The sequence below is a fragment of the Rhinatrema bivittatum genome, chromosome 1, assembly GCF_901001135.1.
Source record: "Rhinatrema bivittatum chromosome 1, aRhiBiv1.1, whole genome shotgun sequence".
NCBI classification, from domain to species: domain Eukaryota; kingdom Metazoa; phylum Chordata; class Amphibia; order Gymnophiona; family Rhinatrematidae; genus Rhinatrema; species Rhinatrema bivittatum.
The window spans coordinates 547107063-547129782 of NC_042615.1; the positions used below are offsets into that span (position 1 = coordinate 547107063).

The 22720-nt window shown below is 42.3% G+C and overlaps 1 protein-coding gene across 2 annotated transcripts in view; it reads left to right on the forward strand.

Annotated features, from left to right (window-relative positions):
• The window catches only part of PCSK5 (proprotein convertase subtilisin/kexin type 5), an 893215-nt gene that overhangs the window by 27186 nt on the left and 843309 nt on the right, over positions 1 to 22720 (forward strand). The window lies entirely within an intron of this gene.

The window sequence follows — 22720 nt, forward strand, 5'->3', positions numbered from 1 at the left end:
GGATAGTAAACTTGGAGGCGTAGATTGCTGGAAGAAAAAAGGCCTAGGAACGCAGTAAACAACAAGTATAAACAAATGGTGAGTCAGGGGAGGATCTTATTAGAAACTTAAAGGAAGTACGGAGAACCATAGAACCTCAACTAATGTGTATCAGGGGGATCTGAGAACACCCCCCCCCCCCCCCAACCCCCGTGGTATGTTGGATGGTGGCTACTGCTATTGTGGAGACAACCAACAGTTAGTGAGTGATCTCCGCAGCCTGATGGGAGCGTTTTTTGGTGGCAGGCTCGTTGGCTATTCAGAGAGCCAGAACATTCAATTGTTTTGTCCCAAATGTGGGAAAGCCACAAAGCAGAGGGGAACAGATGGCCCTGCTGCCTTTGCAGCCTGCACTGACTGTGCCAGCCAAACGCATGAGGCACTCCATGTGGCCTCGTATTCGCCTGTTGCACTGATACCGGTTAGAGGGCCAAGTGGGGGTGACTGAGATGAAAAGCTTTTTCACGTGCACAGGCGGTGTGTATCTGGCGAGCATGCATTCAGCATGGGGCTTATGTTCAGAGGGCACGATGCTAAAGGTGTTAGGTGGGCCTTCATTTTAAGCCATGCACGATGAGCTTGTTTTACAGTTGCATTCTGGTGAGCTTGTGGGAAAGTGCCCAGGCCTCAAGTTAAAAAATAAACAAAAAAATAAAAAGTATCTCTCCTCCATCGGATTCCCTTGTAATTGGCAGGGAGGGGAACAGATCATGGTGGAGGAGACGTCCTTTGGAAAGCCAGCAGAGTCTGACTCTGAAGGGGCCTCCTCCATTCTCAGGTTTTTCAGGAAAAGAGGGGCATGTTGCCTCTTGTCCTCTGGGTTGATGCCATAATATTGGCTGTGAACCACAAGTAGCATCAGGCTCAAAGTCTGAGGCCTGTCTTAGAGAGCATTCCCTTTTTAGGCTTATTGTTTCGACAAGGTTTGGGAGAGCAGAGTCCCAGTGATTCACAGGCTCCCAGAAGGTAGTCTTCACTGACCTCAGGATCGTTTGAAGCCATGGTGACCTTGGGGATGTCAGAAGAGTCAGAGCGGGGAGGTGATCCTCAAGGTAGATAGCGTACGGATCAGCTTACTTAACTTTATACATTTCTCATCCTTATCTCTGAATTTATTAAGGTAATATTGCGTCTTCTGAAACTGGCATTAGACCCAAAGATTTCTTTGAAATTTAAGATGGCATGATTATTTATTTTTTTGAAGCCAGAAACCAGGCAAGTGGCTCTTTTCTGTGTTCATTATCCAATAGAGAAACTCCCCAACTAGGAATTCATTGTTGGATATTTCTATGGTCATATTTATTTATTTATTTATTTGAAGCTTTTATATACCGAGGTTTAGCACATGCCTTCACCCCGGTTTACATTGAAACGAAACAATGATATATAGAACAATTTGAGAATCAAAAGTATATGCAAATAGCATATGGATTAGGTTGTAACAGGAAATAACTAAAAATAACTTAAGTCAAATAACGAAAATGAAAATAGAAACGAAAAACGAGGAAGGTATATACAAACTCGTGCTCTGAATACAAGAAAGTATGAATGGGAAAAGAAGGAAAAAAGGGGGGGATGGGGTAGGCAATGGAAGGAGGAAGGGGTAGGTATGCGGAGAAGAGAAGAGGGGAGAAGGATGGGAGGCTTAAGGCATCACAATTGTGGATTGCTTAAATCATCATTGAAAGTCTGGCTGAAGATCCAGGTTTTCAGTTCTTTTTTGAATGATTTATTTTCGATGATAGTGGTGAGGTAGCATGGTAGGGCGTTCCAGAGTTTTGGCCCCGCTATGGAGAGAGCTCTATTTCTGGTGTTAGTAAGCTTAGCCATGGGATATGTGGGTATTTCGAGTAGACGTTTTTCAGAAGTTCTGGTGTTCCGTTGAGGTTTTTGGGGGTGGAACATTTTACTGACTGCGGAGTTAACTGTATTGTGTAATGCGTCGTGAATGATCGTCAGGGTTTTGTATTCAATTCTCTGAATGATTGGTAGCCAGTGTAGACTTTTTAATATTGGGGTGATGTGATCCGATTTTTTATTTCCGTTCAGTACTCTTGCAGCGGCATTTTGCAGTAACTGTAGCGGTTTTAAGGTGGATTTGGGGAGACCTAATAACATTGAGTTGCAGTAGTCTAAGCTGCTGAAGATCAGGGATTGTAGTACTGTTCGGAATTCCTGATGGTGAAGGAGCGGTTTTAGGTGTTTTAGTACATGAAGTTTATAGAAACCTTGTCCATAGAGTGTATCTCCTGTTCATAAAATGCATCAAATCCAATTCATTGTTTAAGCATTTTGGATTTAGGGAGACCATCTCATATATCTAGTTAGCCTTCCTCTACAACAATCCTCTTATCTGTATCTCCATAACTATGGTGGCTGGAAATTGATCTGAGGATTTGGAACTCCGGAATTTAAATTTAAATAGCTAGAAACTTTTTATCAACTGTGAAACACTATTTCCTGACCTTTTATAGCATTCCTATGTTCTGTGATTTTTGTCAGGGCAAAAGAAGCTGTGGCTGGCTTTGAACGGGTACTGATTTGGGAGGCTGGAGCTTTGCCCTTGAGCTACAGGTCAGTTCAAATGAACTGCAGCAGAGCAACCCTGAGGGGATTGTGTACTGTCTGAAGCCCGGACCTGTGGCCACACTCCTGAGAATCCAGATTGGTCCTCGGGGATTGCAGGGGGACGATATGTCGTTCCTGGCAACCTGAGGTTCTGAGCTGCACAATGCAGCCTGAAACAGATCTGCTCCCCTCCTCCCAACCTCTGCCCTGGATGAGTAGAGTCTGACTGCTAAGGGCTATGAACTTGCTGCATTCTCAGCACAGGGGGAGCTTACACGTTGCAGGTGAGGTGAAGTGTTTTGCTGTGTTGAACCTGCAGGAGTTGTGCTTAATATTTCCAGGCTGGCAACCTGAAAACTCCTCACTTTGTGTGTTCTCTTCCCCTCCCCCCCCCCCCCCATATTGACCAAACTACATGAATATTTCACCACATATTCCAAATTGCAGCTTTTGAAGAATTGTAACATTTTCTTTCTCAGTTTTGGAATGATAAATTCCTTACTGAAGTAAGAGTGTCACTAAAGTGTGCCTTTATTAGATGTATTAAAGTCTTCACAGACCCTGAGTGTGAAATGTCTGAGAGCAGGCGTGCGTAGTGTTCCCTGAGACTCTCCACTTTAAAAAAAAAAAAAAAAAAAAAAAATGGGGTTTCACAAAACTCGACCCATATTCCTGTTCTCCTAAGAGGATGGAAAAGAAGGGGGTGGGGGGATGCTATGAAGGAGTCATGGCTGCTTCTGGAAAACTTTGAGACGACAATGAAGACCTTCATGTGTTTATTGTACACAACTTGCACATTTAGGGAGTGAAAATGCTTCCTGTTGTGGTTTGCTGTTTCTTTTCTGAGTGGAGGGGTAAGATTGACATGGGTGCAGACGATTGCACTCGCTACATGCCAGCTATATTGAAAATGGCGCCGAGGGCAGTTAGCCCCTGTCACATGGTAAGGGCAATCGGTGCCATTGGTAGGAGCAATGGATGGCCCGCACCATTTTGTTTACTGGCAGCCAACGGCCCTAGAGCGGGAGATTGCTCCTGGGACTCCCGCTGGACCACCAGGTACTTTAGGAAAGTTTTTGGGGGGTCAGGAGGGTGGGGGATTCTAAATAATTAGATTTAAAGGGTCGGGTGTGGGGTTTTTTTTTGTTTTTGTTTGTTTTTTTCAGTTCGGGACAGCCGAAAACAAAAACCATCCGGACCACGATCCCGAAATCAGAACAGATTCCGGCACCCGATTCACATCTCTACTCTTTGAGTCATTTTCATCCCAGCCCTCAGTACCTGGCTGAAATGCCTTGAAGATGACGACTGGTGCATGCCAGCCATCACAGCCACTGTATTCTGCAGTGAGCCAGGGGCAAGGTAACGAGAAGCTTTACCATGCCTGGAATGGCACGTCTATGATCGGTTAGAGGATATCATTTCTGATTTCTTCATAGAGAGAGAGAATTGCCCCGGAACACTCTGTCTGTTTGTCTGCACTATATCTGTCTCCGGTAACCCCAGCAGTGTTATCCTCAGGCGAAATAGTGGCATGCGGTCAGGGCCTTCAAGGGATTCAGTGAATGCCCAGCCCCTAGGAGTTGTTACAAGGTGGCAAGTGCCACCCCAAATTTATACATTGGATCGGGAAAGGATAAATGAAAACTCTGCTCGATCTCATCAATTGCATCACACCTAGCTACACCTCCCCGCCCCCCACCTTCCATGGGTAGCAGGAGTCGTGTTTATCCAAACATCATCTGCTGCCGTGGGGCCGTCTTGTAGCTCTCCGTGAGACCAGCCCCATGGCAGTAGGCGATGACGTTTTAATAAACATGACTCCTGCTGCTGCCCACCCCAGGACTCAGCAGGCCACTGCGAAGCCTGTCCCACAACAGCTGGCGAGGAGAAGCTCGCAGTGGCCATCAATGGAGCCCATCCCACTGGCAGCCAAAGATAGGAGGGCATTGCTGGTGGCTGAAGAAGCGGCCCAGGCCCTGGGCAGGTGGGTAACTGCTTCAGTGTTTGAGGATGACTACTTGTATATATGTGTGTGTGGAAGGGAAGACAACCTGTGAAGATGGGTGTGTGTGTGTGGATGGGATCTGTTTATGTATGAGTGAAAGGCTGTGTGGTTGTATGTAGGAGTGGGTAGGTGATTGCTTGTGTAATTGACTGCCTGTGTGGGTGGGCGTGAGAGCCTATGTGTGACTGTGTGTGCGTGGATAACTACCTAGATGGATGGGTGAGAGCCTAGGTGCATACTTGAAGGTGAGAGGCTGTTTTTGTATGTGTGTGATAGGTTGAGAGCCTATGTGCGTGGGGGGGGGGGATGGGTGATAGCATGTGTGTGAATATGTGATTGTGTTTGGGTGGGTGACAGCTCGTGTAAATATGTGTGTGAGTGAGTGAGAGGATATAGTTTGGACAGCTCTCCATCCCCTAATTCACAACAATCTAAGTGGTTAGAAATCGAAACATCCCAAGTATCAAGAGGAAAATGTTTTAAATCACTATTGGATTTAATATTTGATATGGTTGCTGTTTTGAAATATATTGGTATTTTGGGAAATTTTATATTTTGAGGTTTTAATTGTATGTTCTATTCATCAGTTTTTAAATATTCTTTATTTGTATGGTTTTATATTTATTTTGTTGTTTGATGGTCTCTTATTTTGCCCTTGATAAGGTTCTGTATGTGTGATTTGAGGTGAGGGATTCTGCTAGTTTATAGTTTCTAGAGATCTATAGCAGTCAGTCTGGTTCTTTTTTCAACAGGAGGTGTATTGGTCTTCTAGGGTCTGATGTAATATTTGCAGTGCTGCTATTTCCTGGGTAGGGTTGTTGGTATTGAATCCTGGGAGTTAGTGTTGTGTTTGAAATGGCAGGTTTGTCTCTTGGGGTAAACTGTATTCTTGACAGACTGTGATACTTTCATTGGAGCTATGTAGATATTATCCAGAAATACTGTATGTGAGTTACTGAGACAATATAGGACCCATCTTTAGATGTGAATGTCTCTGATCTGACATCTGAAGAAGGGACTATGTAGTTTTAAAAGCTTTTATACAATACTTTTTAGGTACATGTGGGTTTTTGTGTTTGTTTGTTTTTGTTTTTTTCAGTTTACAGGTATTTTAGGCAGTTTGGCTTGTTTTGTTTTCTAAATAGGTATATTGGTGTGTTAGAGCCTCATGTAATATTTGCAGTTGCCTTTTTGTAGGTAAGGTTGTAGTTTTGAGTTCTGGCAGTTCTGTTTTTGGTATAGGAAGTTTACCATATTGCAATAGTTTAATCATGGCTTTCTGAGAGCCAGTCCCACACTCATTACATGTTACAACAGGCTTAATGCCATATGGGTTCCATGTGACTTTTGAATCTCGGGGTGAGAGACTGATACTGCTGTAGATGGAGGGAGGGTGGACGGGAAAGGGAACTAAGGGTGCAAGACTGAATCCCCTGCTATAAATGTCACTGCATGCCAGTGAGGTGAAATATCCACCGCCTGCGTGCCAGTCTGTGAACGGCTTGAACCAGGGCTGCCTGTTCCTCTCAGATCCTCAATTCTTTGGCAGTAAAGTATCTTCTTTCTCTCTTTTCCCTTTCTCTTCTTTGCTTTAAAGCTTATGCTGCTCTAATTATTCCAGTCGCCTGCAAAATGTACAAAACTTTTTTTAAATATAAAGTTAGCCATTTGCCACAGAGAAACATCTATAAAGAGCACAGCCCACCTGCACCTGATGCTCACTCCCTGCTAGAGTCGATGCCTACCTCTGACTCTGCTAGGTCCCACCAGTATGCTTTTGGGGAGAGAAAAGCATGCATAGCGATCATGCCGGCCCAGATATGCATGCCACTGTCCTCTGCCTTAGTCAGCTGTGCCTGGAGGAGACTGCTGCATTGGTTGTACATGGTGGGGATAACCTTTCTACTAAAAGGAGATTTTGCAACGGGGGGCTAACGCATGCAGCAGACACACAAAAAGCCCATGACCTGCAGGGACTGATCATCCAGGGCAATCATTTCCCTGATGCTCCTCCTTAGTATTTTTAAATGCCGCCTGCCTCTTGCCCGATGATGTGGAATACGACCCCCATTTCCTCTATAGTGGGTTGCTGCTGTGGACAAATGGCAGAGGACTGCTGATTGATGGAAGGGGCTTTGAATTAGTCTTGGGCAAAAGTCTTCCCCCTTTTCGACTTCTTTCCTCTGGCTTATACTTTGAGTGGCAAAAGACGCCCCCAGGCTATTACTGCCACCTCTCCTGATGCCAGTGCTAGCGAGTGCTGCTTCTGAAAGTCATGCCGCATGCCAGCATTTGTTAAATGTTCCACTCTTTTTTTTTTTTTTTCCCTCAATTGATACCCATCCTGCAGTGAAATATACACTGAACAAAATGTGGGTCCTCCCGCACTTTACAGTGCCTTCAGATAAGGGATATCTTCCATGATCACTTATCTTCATCTTTGGGGCCTAGTGCTGGCTTTAGATGTGAGGTTAAGGGTGCACCTTGAGAAAAAATGCCAGAGACATCCCTCACACTTTCTTCCTGCACTGCCTGCTTTTTCCCAGGGATTGCTCTTAACACAATCAGTATCATCTATCTCCCCCATTATCACACTGGATGCTAAAATGCTATTGACTAATCCTTCCACATTTTCTTCAGCTACTAATTCAAGTTTTGATTCAAAGACTCCCAGAAGATTCTTCCTCAGAATCAGTTACAAATACTGCCTTTACTGTTTCAGAAGCAGTGAGCATAGAGGAGCACATTGCTGGTTTTGGGTGCTGCAGTTCAAATAAAGAGGAAGAGGAACAGGTGGTGGTGGCATTTGATCTCCAAATTTTAATTTCTTGTGCCTTGAGTTGAATAGTTCACCTGCCATTCTGAGGTTTAAAGAAGTTTCTTTTCAGTTTAGGGGCAGGATTCCTGTTCTCACTGCTACTAATGCTAGGCTGGGCTGCCATTGCAGTAAATCCTTTCCTCCTGCCATTCCCTCTTTTGCCTATTCCTCTGCGGAATGATGGAATTTGAAGTATAATGTGTGTTGATATCCCAAAGGAATTTAATGATTTTGTTCTCTAAGTTCACTTAGAGAATAGCCACTGCCATTAGCAATGGTTACATGGAATAGACTTAGTTTTTGGGTACTTGCCAGGTTCTTATGGCCTGGATTGGCCACTGTTGGAAACAGGATGCTGGGCTTGATGGACCCTTGGTCTGACCCATTATGGCATTTTCTTATGTTCTTATGTTCTTTGTGGGAAAAATGTCTCACACTCACACTGTACTGTGCATGGCTGAGTGCTGACTGACTCCTTTCCACACACAAAAAAAAACCTGTTACAAAAGTACTAAATGTAAACAGAACCAATCACTTGAAGGTTAGCAGCCTGGCAAGACTCTTATTTATCTCAATCAGTCAGCATGCTAATTTCACTGTACTTAAGACACTCAGACATAGAAAAAAAATTACTAGTATTGCTTCACTGTCCAGTGATACTCCCCTCTCCTCCCCCAGTGAACACTGAAATAAAGCAGTGCTACTGCCTCTTTCTGTCACAGTGAGACCACTGAAGCAGGGAACATCAGAAAAAGCCCCTGTAGCTGTGCCAAAGTTTAATTTTTTCAAAGCTATTTTTTTTTTTAACTGAGCTTCTCACAAGATCCTTCTCTTCCAACTGTTAGAGATGAAATAAGGAGTTTCTTGAGCATGTTGTAGGAAGACATCTGTGTCACTTGATCCAAATAACAGCTATAGGCTAGTTAAAAAGATGTGACACCATGACTTGCCTCCATCTGATCTCCTTGCCAACTGTCCTGCCTCAGCTCCCTGGAGATTATGATGTCATACAGGCAAGAGCTGGTTGCTTAGTTATTTGTACCTGTTTGTTTAGTGCTCATAGCACAGCTATAGACTTGAATGGACAACATAAACAAATGAGATTACAATTTTCATTTAAGTTTCATTTAAGTTCTTTTTCACTCAACGTACAACTAAACTCTGGAATTTGTTGCCAGAGGATGTGGTTAGTGCAGTTAGTGTAGCTGTGTTTAAAAAAGGATTGGATAAGTTCTTGGAGGAGAAGTCCATTCCCTGCTATTAACTGAGTTGACTTAAAAAATAGCCACTGCTATTACTAGCAACGGTAACATGGAATAGACTTAGTTTTTGGGTATTTGCCAGGTTCTTATGGCCTGGATAGGCCACTGTTGGAAACAGCATGCTGGGCTTGATGGACCCTTGGTCTGACCCAGTATGGCATGTTCTTATGTTTTGAGGACCTTTTCCATTTGTTTCGGGCCCACGAATGAAACAGTCTCATTTGTTGCATTTTACCCATTTGTTTCAAATGAAAGCACATGCCTGACTGATATGATATGATATGATATGACATAACTTCATTATGGAATTCTATCCCTCCGGATCTGAGACAAGAACCATGCCTACCGACTTTTAGAAAAAGGCTTAAGACTTGGCTATTTAAACAAGCCTTCCCAGATCCGAACGAAATGATAGCAATTTATAAGAGATAGTAAACTATACAAGAGACTCCACAGTATAATGTATATAATGTATATAATGTAATCCTTTCTGTTCGGCTCTCTTATTCTTTTCTCTCCTCCAAGTTTAAGACCCTTGTTGTAATGTAACTTTTGATCTCCCTGCACTTGTTTATGTTCCGTTTTCTGTTCTCACCCCTTGTTACCTGTAAACCGGCATGATGTGGTTTCTAACCATGAATGCCGGTATAGAAAAAATGCAAATAAATAAATAAATAAATATGGAAAAATGTGTGTTCCTTACTCCAGTGTACCAAAATCTAATGGAATATGGTTGAAGTATGCCAGAAATGTCTCCTTTTCTTTCTCTTAACCTTTCTATCTAATGTGGAGACATCATTGATATACTACCAGCAATTGTGAATGTGTAGGATAGCAGCATGTTTTAAGATGTGGCCCTTTTCATGTATGTGCGTAAAGAAGTTAGCATATAGAGGGACCACATTTGAACCTAGGACTGTATCTAGAACCTATGAATAAAAAGCATTCTCAAATCTTAAACACTTAAGTAATACTATATGAAGTAGAAGTAAAATATAAGGCCTAATTTAGTAAGACTTTTCTCCTATTCTGTGTCTGAGGGGCATAAAAATAGATCAGGCCCGTAATGTTTCTCCTCCATTTTAGATGTCTGTTCTTTTTCTTACTGTTTGTAAACCTTTCATATAGACTGGTATGTATTACACACTTGTATCCATTGTTACAAAGAAGAACTTAATAATCACCTTATCCTTTGAACTTGGTTGATAAATATCCTAAAAAAGTGCCCATTTCTAACTGAAATTTGTAGAAAGAATTTGAATTATTTTGAAAAGGATTGGTAGAGCGAGTTAATCATCAGTTAAAGCAGATCTTTCTGGGGGCTATTAAGGCTTTTATGTACCTTAAGTAATATGTAAATGACATGTCTCTTCTCACAGGCTTGTGTAAGTCTGTTCTGCGGTTCTCACCACTATTCAGATCCATGCTTGTAATGGAAATGTAGATATCCATTAAGTTTCTCATTGCAAGATATATCTGAAACTTGTCTAAAGCTTTTTTTGTTGCTGTAAGTTGGAGTAATTCTTCATACAGTCGCACTACAGTAATTTGAATAGAGTGGTTAGTAACGTCATCAGAGCCTCTCTAAGCTCCTTTAATATCCTAAGGTATATCCCATCTGGCTCCATATCCTTGTCTCTCTTCAGTTTTGAAAATTCAGTCTTGACTTTCTTCTGTAAAAATCTGTTTTGTCTTTTACTTGTGAATCTGTTGCTTATCTGTGAACCTTTATTATCACTTTCTTCTGTGAATATTCAAGTATTTATTTGATATGTGTCCTTTCCTGGTTCCCCTCCACATATTCTTCTCCTTTCCATCGCAGTCAGAATCCCTCCCTTGAGTTTTCTTTCACTGATGTATCTAAACTAAAAGGTCTCAGCTCCTTGCTTTACTACCTTCTAGTTAAATTACAATTCCCAATAGCGAGGACTGATATATGCTGGTGGTTGAGGAGTTTAATAGACCAGCAGTCTGGGCATAAAATGTTGCCAGTTTCCTCCTTCCTCAAATGGGATCTTTCTGCAGACCAGTGGGTTATGAGAGTGGGATACCTAAAGTTCAGTTCCCATCCCAAATTTCTCATGAACTCCTGGATTCCTAAGGACTCACTAATGCTGGACTCTGACCAGCAGCCCTTATAGTATATGTGGGTCATAGTTCCTGTCCTTCATACTCTGAGATTTAAGCTGTTTTCAGTTCCAGAGAGATCAGGTGAGTTTCAGCCCATTCTGGTCCTAAATAAGTTAACGGGTGAGGCATTTCAGGATAGAAGACGTGTGGTCCCTCATCCAGGCAGTCTGACGGGGAGATTTTCTATGCTCCATTGACCTGTGCATACTTGTACACTCTCTTATTTCAGAGGTACATTAGAAATCTATTTTTTTTTTGGCCCTGTAGAATCAACACCCAAATAGAGCCTTACCATTCAAACAAAGGAGGGAATCTGAGAACATTTTAGTGGACTTGCATCCCTACAGATGTCAGTCTCACAGGAAAGAGAACCACTTTGGGCTGACAGCCTACTCAAGGGGCTCTGGTCAATGCAAGAGATCCATTCATGTAAATCTACTTGAAATGATAGCAGTGTTCCTTGTTGATCGGACTCCTGGTGATAGTAAGTTATCTAACCCAGGAAGGAGGCTTCAGGTGTGCTCATGTTACAGAAAACTTGCAAGGTGTTATGTGTAAAGGCTAATCCGGACATCTTGGCCATCCTCATCAGATAACACTTGAATTTGCGAGTAGGTTAACTGAGCAGACTATGTCCAAGTCCAGGGGACTGGAATCTAAAACTGGATATTTTCGATATGCTGTCATTGGGAAAACTCCAGCCATTGACATGATGGCCACAAAAAAAAAAGCAAAAACACCTCATTTATTTTTCTACAGTCGGTACTGGGATGAAAGGACAATAGCAACAGATGTTTTTACTGAGACCTATAAAACATGACTTCTGTATGGTTTTTCCTCAATAGATGTTACTGAGACAAGTTTAGCAAATATTACGAAAATAAGACTGGAGCACATTCTGGTGGCTCCTTTTTGCCAGGGAGATAACAATTTTCATATCTAATAGATCAGAGTACATTGAAACTATTCTGCCTGTCAGATCTGAGACACGCAATTCTAGGCCCAGTAAGGATTATTCCCACAGAATGGTTTTTGGCCTGCTAGCTGCTAGGAATCCCACTATCAACAGGGTTTGCTATTGTATTTTAGAAAGATTTCCTCTGACAAGGGCATCTGTGAAACATTTTATTTTAGGGTCTAGATTTAGGCCCGAGTGTTTGTTTGTATACGGAGGGTGATGTGGTGTTACACCAGTGCACTGTGAATTCTTCTTATGTGCCAATGACTCATGGTTTCCCAACCTTTTCAAGTCCAAGGCACACTTACATTAACAAAAATGTTGTGTGGTACATCAGCCTCCATGGAGCAAGCAGTGTAGACATGGACTGAAGAAGGCCAAAGGAAGCACTGAAAGACCTACTTCAAAATTTTAAAACAAAGGCAGGCAGGGAAGGGTGAGCAAGAAGGCACATGAGCCCATCGCTATGGATCAGTTGCCTCTCCGGTACAAATGCAAGAGAAAGGCAAAGTCGATTGGGGGGGGGGGCGGGCTGGGGTCATTCATCAAAGTGCATTATGGCATTAATGCCCGCCATAATGCACGCAATAGTTTATCGCAGCGTGCGGCGTGAGTGCAAATTTGTCAAATTTATTCAAAGGGGTTGGGGAGGGGTTTGGGCTGGATTAATGAAAATGAGGGGTGTTATCGCACTATGCGATAGCATGCGTTTCACTATTGCATGCTTTTAATGCTAGAAATAACTGTTACTGGCGTAGTAGTGGACCCTTGGGCCGGCCTGGCAGAGTGAGAAAGGAGAAGAGGACAGCACTCTGCAGAGAAGAAGAAGGCCGGTGGGCGGTGTCAGGTCACACGAAGATCTGAAGCCTGCAGACCCCCCCCGAGAGGAGCTCGTGAGGTCCCAGACCGCTGGGACTTAGGAGATCACTGGAACCAAAGCGGAGACTTCACCCTGGAAGCCTGAGGACCCCCCCCGAGGGGAGCTCGTGAGGTCCCAGACCGCTGGGACTTAGGAGATCAAGAGCGAGGGAGAAGATGAGACAGTCTGAGGTTGAGGCAGGCGGCAGAAGCGGAACCAGGAGCAAGCTGGAGTCAAAGCCAGGAAGACCAACCAGAGAGGACAGGAGCAGAGGTACGGAAGGCAGGAAAGCTGGAACTGGAGCAGGAACGTCTGGAGCAGGACCAGGAGCCAAGGATCAGGAGCTGGATCAGGAACATGGAAGCAACTAGCACTCTTCAAGAGGAACCTCGTTGCAAGGTAGAGAGAGGAAGCAGACGCCAGCTTAAATACTAGTCGGCGTCTGACGTCATTCAAGTGGGCGGGTTGCGGTTTGGCGGGAAAAGCCCTTTAAATTGGGCTTCCCTGCGCGTGAGCCTAGAGAGGGAGGAGCTGGATCAAGAGATTCAGCGGCGTCTCCCTCGTGGAGACGCCGCCGTGAGAAGGGCCGGCAAGGCGCGCATCCCGCTGCTGGACCTCTGGAGAACCCGAGCAGCCCCGAACTTCCCGCCGCTGTCGCCGGAGAGCCGCAGGTAAGGACCCGGTTGCAAGGCTTGCGACCGGGACCGCAACAATAACTACATCTTATTTCCTGGCATTAAGCTGTGCGATTTGCCTGAAATGGCAGTAATGCAATTTGCAGCAAATATTGCAAGTTCCATTTCGGGCATTTTTGGGCATGGGGAGAGAGAGAGCACCTCTGGTGTGGCACACATAGTATTCAACTATTTATATTGCTATAGGAGAGCCAGCTAGTAATTCAAGGTGAGGTTTTGATGGTGGTGTGGGGTTTCGGGGCCAGTTTTACATGCAGAGTGAGACATACGAATAGCACAATAGACCTCTGTGAAGATTTGATGTCATTTGGAAAGAGGAAAGTCACACAAAGATGAGATTTCTACAGTGTTCTTTCGCCCTAGCTTGATGGACTCTCTCTTCCAGGGTACTATCAAGCTAGGGCGAGAGAACATTGAAGTAATCCCAGCTTTCCTCACTCCAAATGACATCACTGAGGTCTACTGTGCTGTTCCTACGTCTCACTTTGCTTGTAAATCTGGCTCCCAAGCACTACACCACCACCAAAACCTCCCCTCGAGTTACTAGCTGGCCCTCCAATAGTGATATAAATAGTTGACTACTATGAAGGCCTTATAAAGAGTCTCCCTCTCTCCCTCTGCAATGTGCTAGCATAGCGCATGGTGTGGTAATTCTAAAATTATCATAGCCATGCCCCTTTTTCTTATTACGGGCATTATTCATGCAAAAATTTATAGCACTTTGAATATAGGGGTTAGTTAGTTACGTTGGCCTCCTCATATGGCTGCTGCTACTGCTGCTCCACTGCTGCAGCTCTCAGAATGAGTCTCATCGAGTGCTCCATGCACGCTCTCCCTGTCTCTCTCAGCTTAGAGTTAAGACAGAGGCTGAAAGGACTCAAAGGAAGAAAGCTCAGGAGGAGGAGGTTGAAGATGAGGAAGTGCTGTGTGCAGTGTGGGCCAGATCTTAAAAGGTGTAGATTTCGCGCAACCCGACGCGAACAAATCTACGCCCGATTTTTATAACATGCACGCATGTTATAAAATCTGGGGTCAGCACGCAATGGCTTTCCCCGTTCCCTCCGCTCCCCCCCCCCCCACCTTTGTTGCATTAGTTACGCCTGCTGGCCGGTTGCCAGCACTCAACCACGGCCCCGCCCTGGCCCACCCCTTTTTCGAAGCCCCGGGACATACGCATGTCCCGGGACATACGCATAGTCTTTGAAAATCTGCCCCTATGTGTGCTGTACAAGTGTGGCCCGGCTATCCATATTCTGCTTGCTGCTTATTGATTGCTACACTCCAGGGCTCATACTGTAGGTAGGAGGGAGAGGCATGTGTGACTATACACATTCTAAGAAAGGAGCTTCTACATGTGTTAAGAAGTACTGCTAGTATCTCTTCTTGCTGTGATTTGCTGAGAGCAGAGCCCAGATGCTGGTCTGGATCTGAGCATCAGGCATTGGTGACTTTTTTTTTCCATGGCACACTGATCAGGTCTGAATGCACACTGGTTGGTAAACACTGCAGTACCTTACAGTTTGTACCAAGATTTAGCCAGTACAAACACTCCAGTTTTAGAGTATAATAATTTTGTATTAGTCTGCTCTAGTCTAGCATTAGATTTGCAACTATTGCAAAGCTTGGCATTCATATCATACTGCACACTATTTTGGAGGTCATAGACTTTGGTCTATATGATTCTGTTACTGATTGCTGGAATCCTTTCTTCTTTTTGCCAATCTTGAGACTTCCTTATTATAACTTTGTACATAAAAATAACTGATTATTTTTACTACTGCACTTGTTGCAAATTATTCCTTGTGTTAGCTAAATGTTGTGTATGTTCTGAACCAAAATACTTTGTATGGGAAGAAGAGGTTATTCTTATCACAAGACTTCTGATCAAAGCTCGACCAGGCACGTCACCAGTGCACACAGAAATATGTATTTTTAGATAAGCTAGTGCTAGCACTTGGTATTAATGCAGTGCTGCTTCTGTGTGTACATGTCATTTAGCTAATGCTAGTGAAAATTAGTATAGTTGGGGAAAGAATTTTGCAAGTGCAAAAGGAAAAAAAAGATAATGAACTATATAAGTAGGAGGAGACTTCTGCAGATCCAGCTTTTGGAAGAAGGTATCTGCAGGCTGCAGTGTATTCCACATGTAGGGCTGGATTTATGGTGCCCATTGGCAGACGATCGGGCACCTTCCGAATTTGGCACCCAAGACATGTCCTTTGATCCAGCCCTGCCCACACCGTGAGCTATTGCTGTGCTACTGTTGTGGTACTGACTGTTGGGGAGTGTAATGGGATAGGAGTTGTCCTCACCATCAGTTATCTTTCTGTATTAGCTCTTAAGGCATTTAGGACTGACCCACCCATTAACTGTTTACGTGAAACATTTAGAAAGTATTTTTCAGACCAGCTTTCTAGGTATTCCTTTGCTAGGAAAGAATTCTGGTTGAGAGGAGAAGGGTCCAGCATAGGAAGAGGAATAGTCTGTTTTGTCTATATAATGGTCTCTTACAGTGGTTCCTAAACCTGTCCTGGAGGAGCCCTAGGTTTTCAGGATATCCACAGCCAATATGCATGAGATCAATTTGTATTTGTAAAGGTATATGCAATTGTATCACATGCATATACTCATTGTGGATATCCTGAATGGCTGGGGGTCCCCCAGGACAGATTTGGGAATCTCCGATCTATTACTCTTTGACTAGTACCTGTCTTGTCTGCTGTAGGGGTTCATAGAGAGAGGCAGTTGATTAGTAAGGGAAGTTCCTGTTTTTCTTTTGTTTTCATCTTTGTACTTCCAATTGACCTCTTGCTTTGCCTTTCAGATATACTGTACCTCTCTGTCCTTGTTCCCCTGTGATACTGTCTAAATGCTAACCTTTTTGTCCTTAGCATTCTAGCCATGCCTTTTTGATAACCATATGTGTGTTGGTTTTTTTGTTAGTCTTGTTTTTATTTTCTTTCCTAATGTAAGGGCTTGTTCCTCCTACGATGGCTCATTTTAGCTTCATCCTGTGGGATTAATGTGTTAAGAGACTGTTACTATTTTGTGTCTGTAGGAAAAATGCTTAGAACATTTGGCCCCTTGAGGATTAATTGAAGGTTTTGTAGACTTCTAGTTTCTAAGGTTGCAAATCTTAGACATTGATGTTGACTACAAACACAATGTAATGGTTTTCTTACTTTTTGATGGAAATTGTAGGTCAAAGGTTTTCAGTCTTAATATCCGAAAACTGGGCATGAATAGAATTTGGCCGACCTGAGGTAAAGTCAGAAGTAGTTGCTTTATCATTTTTTTTAACTTGCAAAGAATTTTGTATATGAACAGGCTGCCTGATGTTTGAAGCAAGCAATGCTGGCTAGATTGCTTAGAGCAGGGGTCCCCAAACTTTTCAAGGGAAGGGACACGTGGGACATTTCAGATCACCAAGAGGAGCAGGGGACTCGGACGTTTCTTCTGATGATTTGAAATGCTGGGAGAGGGGGGAGTTTAGACCCTCTATCTGGGCAGGGTCCTCAGGGATGTGGCAGATAGAGTATCAGTAATGTTTGTTTCTAGATTGCTCAGAAGTTGGCAACTCTGCCTTCCCTGGCCTCCTAGGAGTGTGTGTATGTGGTATACTCTGTTCTTCCTTTCTTCATGCTCACTCTTCTGTCCCCCCCTCACCTTTGTCTTCATGAGGAGCTGCTGGCTGGCTCTTCCTCTATCAGGGCCTGGCTTCCCTGGCAACAGCTCTTTATAGGCATGGGTCTGGTTGGCTCTTCTCTCATTGACCAGCCCTGGGAAATTCTGCTACTATCATTGCTCAGGAAAAGAAAAAAAAAATCATCTTCTGTAGGCTAGACACAGTCATGAAAAGGAAAAGCAGGGTAGACTGGAAAAATGAGCTCTGTGAGCAGTAGTTGGGGGACCTGTGTCTTGTAGTTCTGTTTTCTCAAAGATGTACCAGACCACAGGTCCGTACATGCATTAGGATTGGCTCAACCTGATAGCATCCCGAAAAATAAAAAGTGAGTTTTATCCTGTCCTACATAATCAGTATCCAATAGATGCACCTTCCCTAACTGCAGCCTGTTTGAAAGTTGTGTGTGTGGAGGATGTGGTGGACAGAGGGGGGTGAGGGCGGTGAGAGAAAGGAATGTGTAGTGGGGCAAAGAGAAGAGAGAGTGAGGGAGGTTAGGGGGAAATAAACACAATCTCTTGCTCATATGTACCCCAACAATTGCAAAAAAAAAATAGTCCCCCATAGTTAGATGCCTGTACCCGTTCTCTCTTTCACCTAAATGCATGCACTGCCTCCGTCCCTGTCCATCTCGCCCACCTATGCACACAGCCTCCTTTTGTCATTTGCACAAACACACACAGCTGGAGAATGTTTGTGTTTGCAAAGGGGGTATGCAGCTCCTATATCTACCCCACTCATGTAGCATGCCATTACACATTTAAACTATAAAATCCTGTCGCTTTTGATGGACATTTTGTGTTTTGTTTTTTTTCTTAAAGCAGACAATCTCCTTTCTTAGATGTCTGTATTGCAATTTGATGACTGCATGTGGTTCTGATGGTGATCAGCAAGGAAGTTCCCTGATTTGCTTAGATTGATAGTAATGGTAATGACTGAATAGAAAGAGCTTTCAGGCACTTTAAATGATAATCTCTCTTCAGGAATTTAAATATAATATTCAAGAAAACATATCTTGACTATCTTGGTGGTTTTAACTGGCAACAGAAGTTTTTTTTTTTTTTTTTTAAATGTGTTTTTGCTAATGCACTACTGCTGCTTTATCTTTCCTTTCCCAGTTGGGCCACTGGTATAAAACTCCTTTTAGACTGCAAGATGTTGGCATAATAAATATTTACTAAATATTTGTTGCATGAAGGATGACAGCCCATTATGGGTGTAACAAATTATTAGTAAAAAAAAAAAAGTTACCGAATGATTTTCCCCTTTTAAGTGGCTGAGAAAAATGCTTAGTACTTTGGGTGCATAATGTAAACTGCAACAAATGTTGCTTAGAAGTGCTAATTGTTTGCCTAATATAGATTAAATATTAATACAGCTAATATTCTGTATTCTAATTTACAGCTGTGATCCTTTGGTATTTAATGTTAGGTGTTTGGCATTTCAATATTTTAAATGAAAACTTCTGGAATTGTACCAAACACAATTACCCAAATCAAACATTAAATTGTCATTGTAAACCTAGCATAATCAATGGGGTTGTTAAGTAAAAACAGGTTTAATATAGTACACATTTACTACACTCTTTGAAGATGGTTTTAATTTAAAATATCTATCTTTATCTATATTGATATTCTTTCAGTAGGAAGATATATGTAGGGGACCCCCAAATCTGCCCCTTACTGTAGTGTAAAGTTGGAGGTCTCAACAGATCTTCCCTCTGCTAGTGAGGTCATTGAAGGTGGGAGCATGTTAGGCTGACTTTCCCCAAGGGGAGGGGTCTTAGGTTTGATATATCTTTGCACCCATGTGATGGAGGAGGAGCACCAAGGGATTCTTGAGAGACTGGAGTAGGAGCCTGCCTATCAACCCCACACAGAATATTGCTAGTGAGGTGTTACTCTCATGGGGGAAAATAGGAGTGGGACCCTCTCACAGCTGAGTAATGTCTGGAAAAGAAAAATTCTGTCCAGTGAAGGAGACTGGGGACCAAGTTCAGGATTCCCAGCATTTCCTTGAAGGAAAAGGGTCGGGGGGGGGAAGAGAGAGAGCCCTAAGAGGTTACCAGGAAGTAGAGGTGTTTGAAAGTCCTTTTCCTTATCTTCCAGACAAGTTGTACGTGTGGACTAGGTGCAAAGAGCTCTTAGCCCTCAGAGGACAAGTCCAATCTCTGGAGGCTAGAGTGGCAGAAAAGGAGGAGCTAAGAAAAACAGAGAGGTATATAGAGGAGAACCTCAGGGACAGAGTAGAGCAGTCCCACCTCCAATCTGGCAGCTCCTGTGTTGCCTAGGAGGAGAAAAGTCATCGGAAAGGAGAGCATCACCTTGGTATGGCAGGGAGCAATCCTGTGGCTAGGTGATGTAGTATTCTTTCACATCAAGGATATGTCTCTAGGAGGGAAGGGTTAGGAAGGTTGTTGTAGTTAACGGTTCAGTTATTGGGAAGGTAGGTAGTTGGGTGAATGCTGGACATGAAGATGTTATGGTAACTTGCCTGCCTGGTGCGAGGTGGTAGACCTCATGCGTCATATAGGATTTTAGTTCTGGTTTTCTTGGTACATTGTGGGTACCAATGACATAGGAATAATATTTCAGGCCAGTACCAGTCTCAGCTCATACGGATCAGATTAATAATTTGAAGCACTCTACAGAGAAGATTTTGTTAGTCCAGTCTATTATGATCCAGGATAGGACTGTTACATTGCAGAAGAGAGAATCTGGAAAACTCTGCTAAAAATCTGAATTTGTACATTTTGAACTTCATTGTGGTGGCTATGATTTCCCTTGCTAAATTATTTAATACATACATATGGGATCTGCTTGGAATTTTATCAGGGGCTATGCCTAAAATTTAGCAATGCTTACTATCTTGTTTCAATGAGAAATTTTACAGATGGCGAAGCTGTACAAAACCCATTTCATCAACTGATGGACAATCTAGATGTTTCAGCATTGCTAGAATTCACTGCTGTGGATGAAGCTCATCAAGCCACCTTTAGTGACATTTTCATCTATACAAGACCGGGACTTGGTCATTCATTTTTATTTATTTATTTATTTTTAATCGATCTATTAATGTTTGTTTTATGGGCTGTAAGATTTGATTATTTCTTGATGTCTGTAGAGCTACGCAGGAAGAAATTTTGTCTATGAAACAGGAGGTTATTTCATTAGGGGCAAAATGTTTAGTTCGATTTCCTTGTAAATTATTTTTTTTTCCTCTGAAGTTTTTTCTTTGAGCCACCCCAGCTTCATAGACTTATTGATTCTAGAAATCCTATGGCTAATTCTTCAATTGCTTGAATTTGTATGGGGTTAGTGTGCATTGTGTGGGGTCTAGTCCTGACATGTATAAATATACTAGTACATTTCCCTCATTTATTCTGCTTCCTTTTTTTTTTTCTCTTTCTTTTTGTTAAAATATAACTCTTTTCTTTCTTGGCTCTCTTCCTATAGTGGACTGTATATGGAATGATTGTAATTGTTTTTCAATATTCCTTATTTACACTTCATGTTTGATTACCTTTTTTATGCAAGGTGTTCCTGTATATACTATTTTTGAAAATGTAGATAAAGAGTTAAAGAAATTTAAGGGGTAAAAGGGGCACTTAGAGATGACAGTCATAGCAAAGGGACTAAATGAATTCTTTGCTTTGGTCTTCATTGAGGAAGATATGAGAGAGATACCCATGCCTGAAATAATATTCAACAAATTTTCGTGTATCTGGAAGATGTAATAGAGCGAATTGACAAACTAAAGAATAGAAAATCACCTGAACCAGATGGAATACATCTCAGTGCTGAAAGAACTAAAAAATGAAATTGCAGACCAGCTATTAATTTACTAATTACTATCATTAAAATAATCTAAGGTACCTGAAGACTGGAGGGTTGTCACTGTAATGCCAGTTTTTAAAAAAAAAAAAAAAAAAGGGGGGGGGGGGTCAAGTGAACCAGTAAACTGTAGCCCAGTGAGTCTAATGCCTGTACCATGCCTAATTGTAGAAACTGTCATAAAGATCAAACTTGCTGAACTTGTAGATAGGCATAGTTTAATCTGACAAAGCCGACATGGATTTAGTCAAAGAAAGTCTTGTTTTATTAATCTGCTACATTATTTTGAGGGTGTAAATAAACATGGATAAAGGTGAGCCAGTTGATAATGTATCTGGATTTCCAGAAAGCATTTGACAAAGTTCCTCCATGAGAGACTTCTTAGGAAATTAAAAAGTCATGGGATAGGGGGTAGTGTCCTATTGTGAATTGGGAACTTGTTAAAAGAGAAAACGAGTGGAGTGCCCCAGGAATCTATTCTGGGACCACTGCTTTTTAATATGTTTATAAATGATTTATTCAAAGTTGTTAAATTGCAAGAGGATTGTGAGAAATTGCAAGATAACCTTGCAAAACTGGAAGACTGGGCATGCACATGGCAAACTAAATTTAATGTGGATGAGTACAAAGTGATGTACTTAAAGAAGTGTAACCTAAATTATAGATACATAATGCAAGGTACCACATTAGGAGTCACTATTAAAGAAAAGGATCTAGGCATCATTGTTGATAATACATTGAAATCTTCTGCTCGGTTTGCTGCAGCAGCCAAGAAAACACATAGAATGCTAGGAATTATTAGGATAGGAATGGAGAATAAACCTGAGAATATCATAATGCTTCTGTATCGCTCCTTGGTGCAACTCATCTTGATTTATTATGTGCAGTTCTAGTCACCACATCTCAAAAACGAGAGAGAGATATAGCAGAATTGTAAAAGGTACAGAAAAGGGTAACCAAAATAATAAAGGGGATGGAACAATTCCCTTATAAAGAAGCTAAAGAAGTTAGGACTCTTCAGCTTGGAGAAGAGACGGCTGAGGGGGAGATACGATAAAGGTCTTCAAAACCAGAGTTGGGTAGAATGAGTAAATGTTAGTCTGTTTACTCTTTCAAAGAGTACAAAGACTAGAGGGCACATAATGAAGTTACTAGATGATACATTTAAAACTAAGAGAAAAAAAAATATATATATAATTTTTTTTTTTTACTGAATGCATACTTAAGTTCTGGAATTCATTGCTGGAGGATGCAGTGAAAGATGTTAGTGTAGCTACATTTAACACATTGGACTTTCCCTCCAGGAAAGTGTCCATAAACCATTATTAAGTTGGCATTGTTGAAATCTATTTCTTATTTCTCAGATTTATTTTTATTTTAATTATTTTTTTATATATCGACACTTGATCTGAGATATCACATTGGTTTACATTCAGGTACTGTAGGTATTTCTCTATCCCCAGAGGGCTTACAATCTAAGTTTTTGTACCTGAGGCAATGGAGGGTAAAGTGACTTGTCCAAGGTCACAAGGAGAGACAGCGGGACTTGAACCCTGGTCTTCTGGTTCGATAAGCAGGGATCTTGCCAGGTATTTATAACCTGGATTGGCCACTGTTGGAAACAGGTTACTGGGCTTGATGTGCCTTAGGTCTGACCCAGTATGATAAATCTTATGTTCTTATATAAGGTGGTTCTCCACCTTCTAGCTGGAGATAGAGGATACACCTTTTTCCATGATATCATCACTGGCTCTTAGGGAGGTGCAGACCTGGCATTTTCTACTAGTCACTTTCTCCAGCAGATGGGTGCTTGTGGATTAGTTCAACAGGAATTTAGCCTCCCAGTGCCTAGGTTAGGTCTCTGCCTG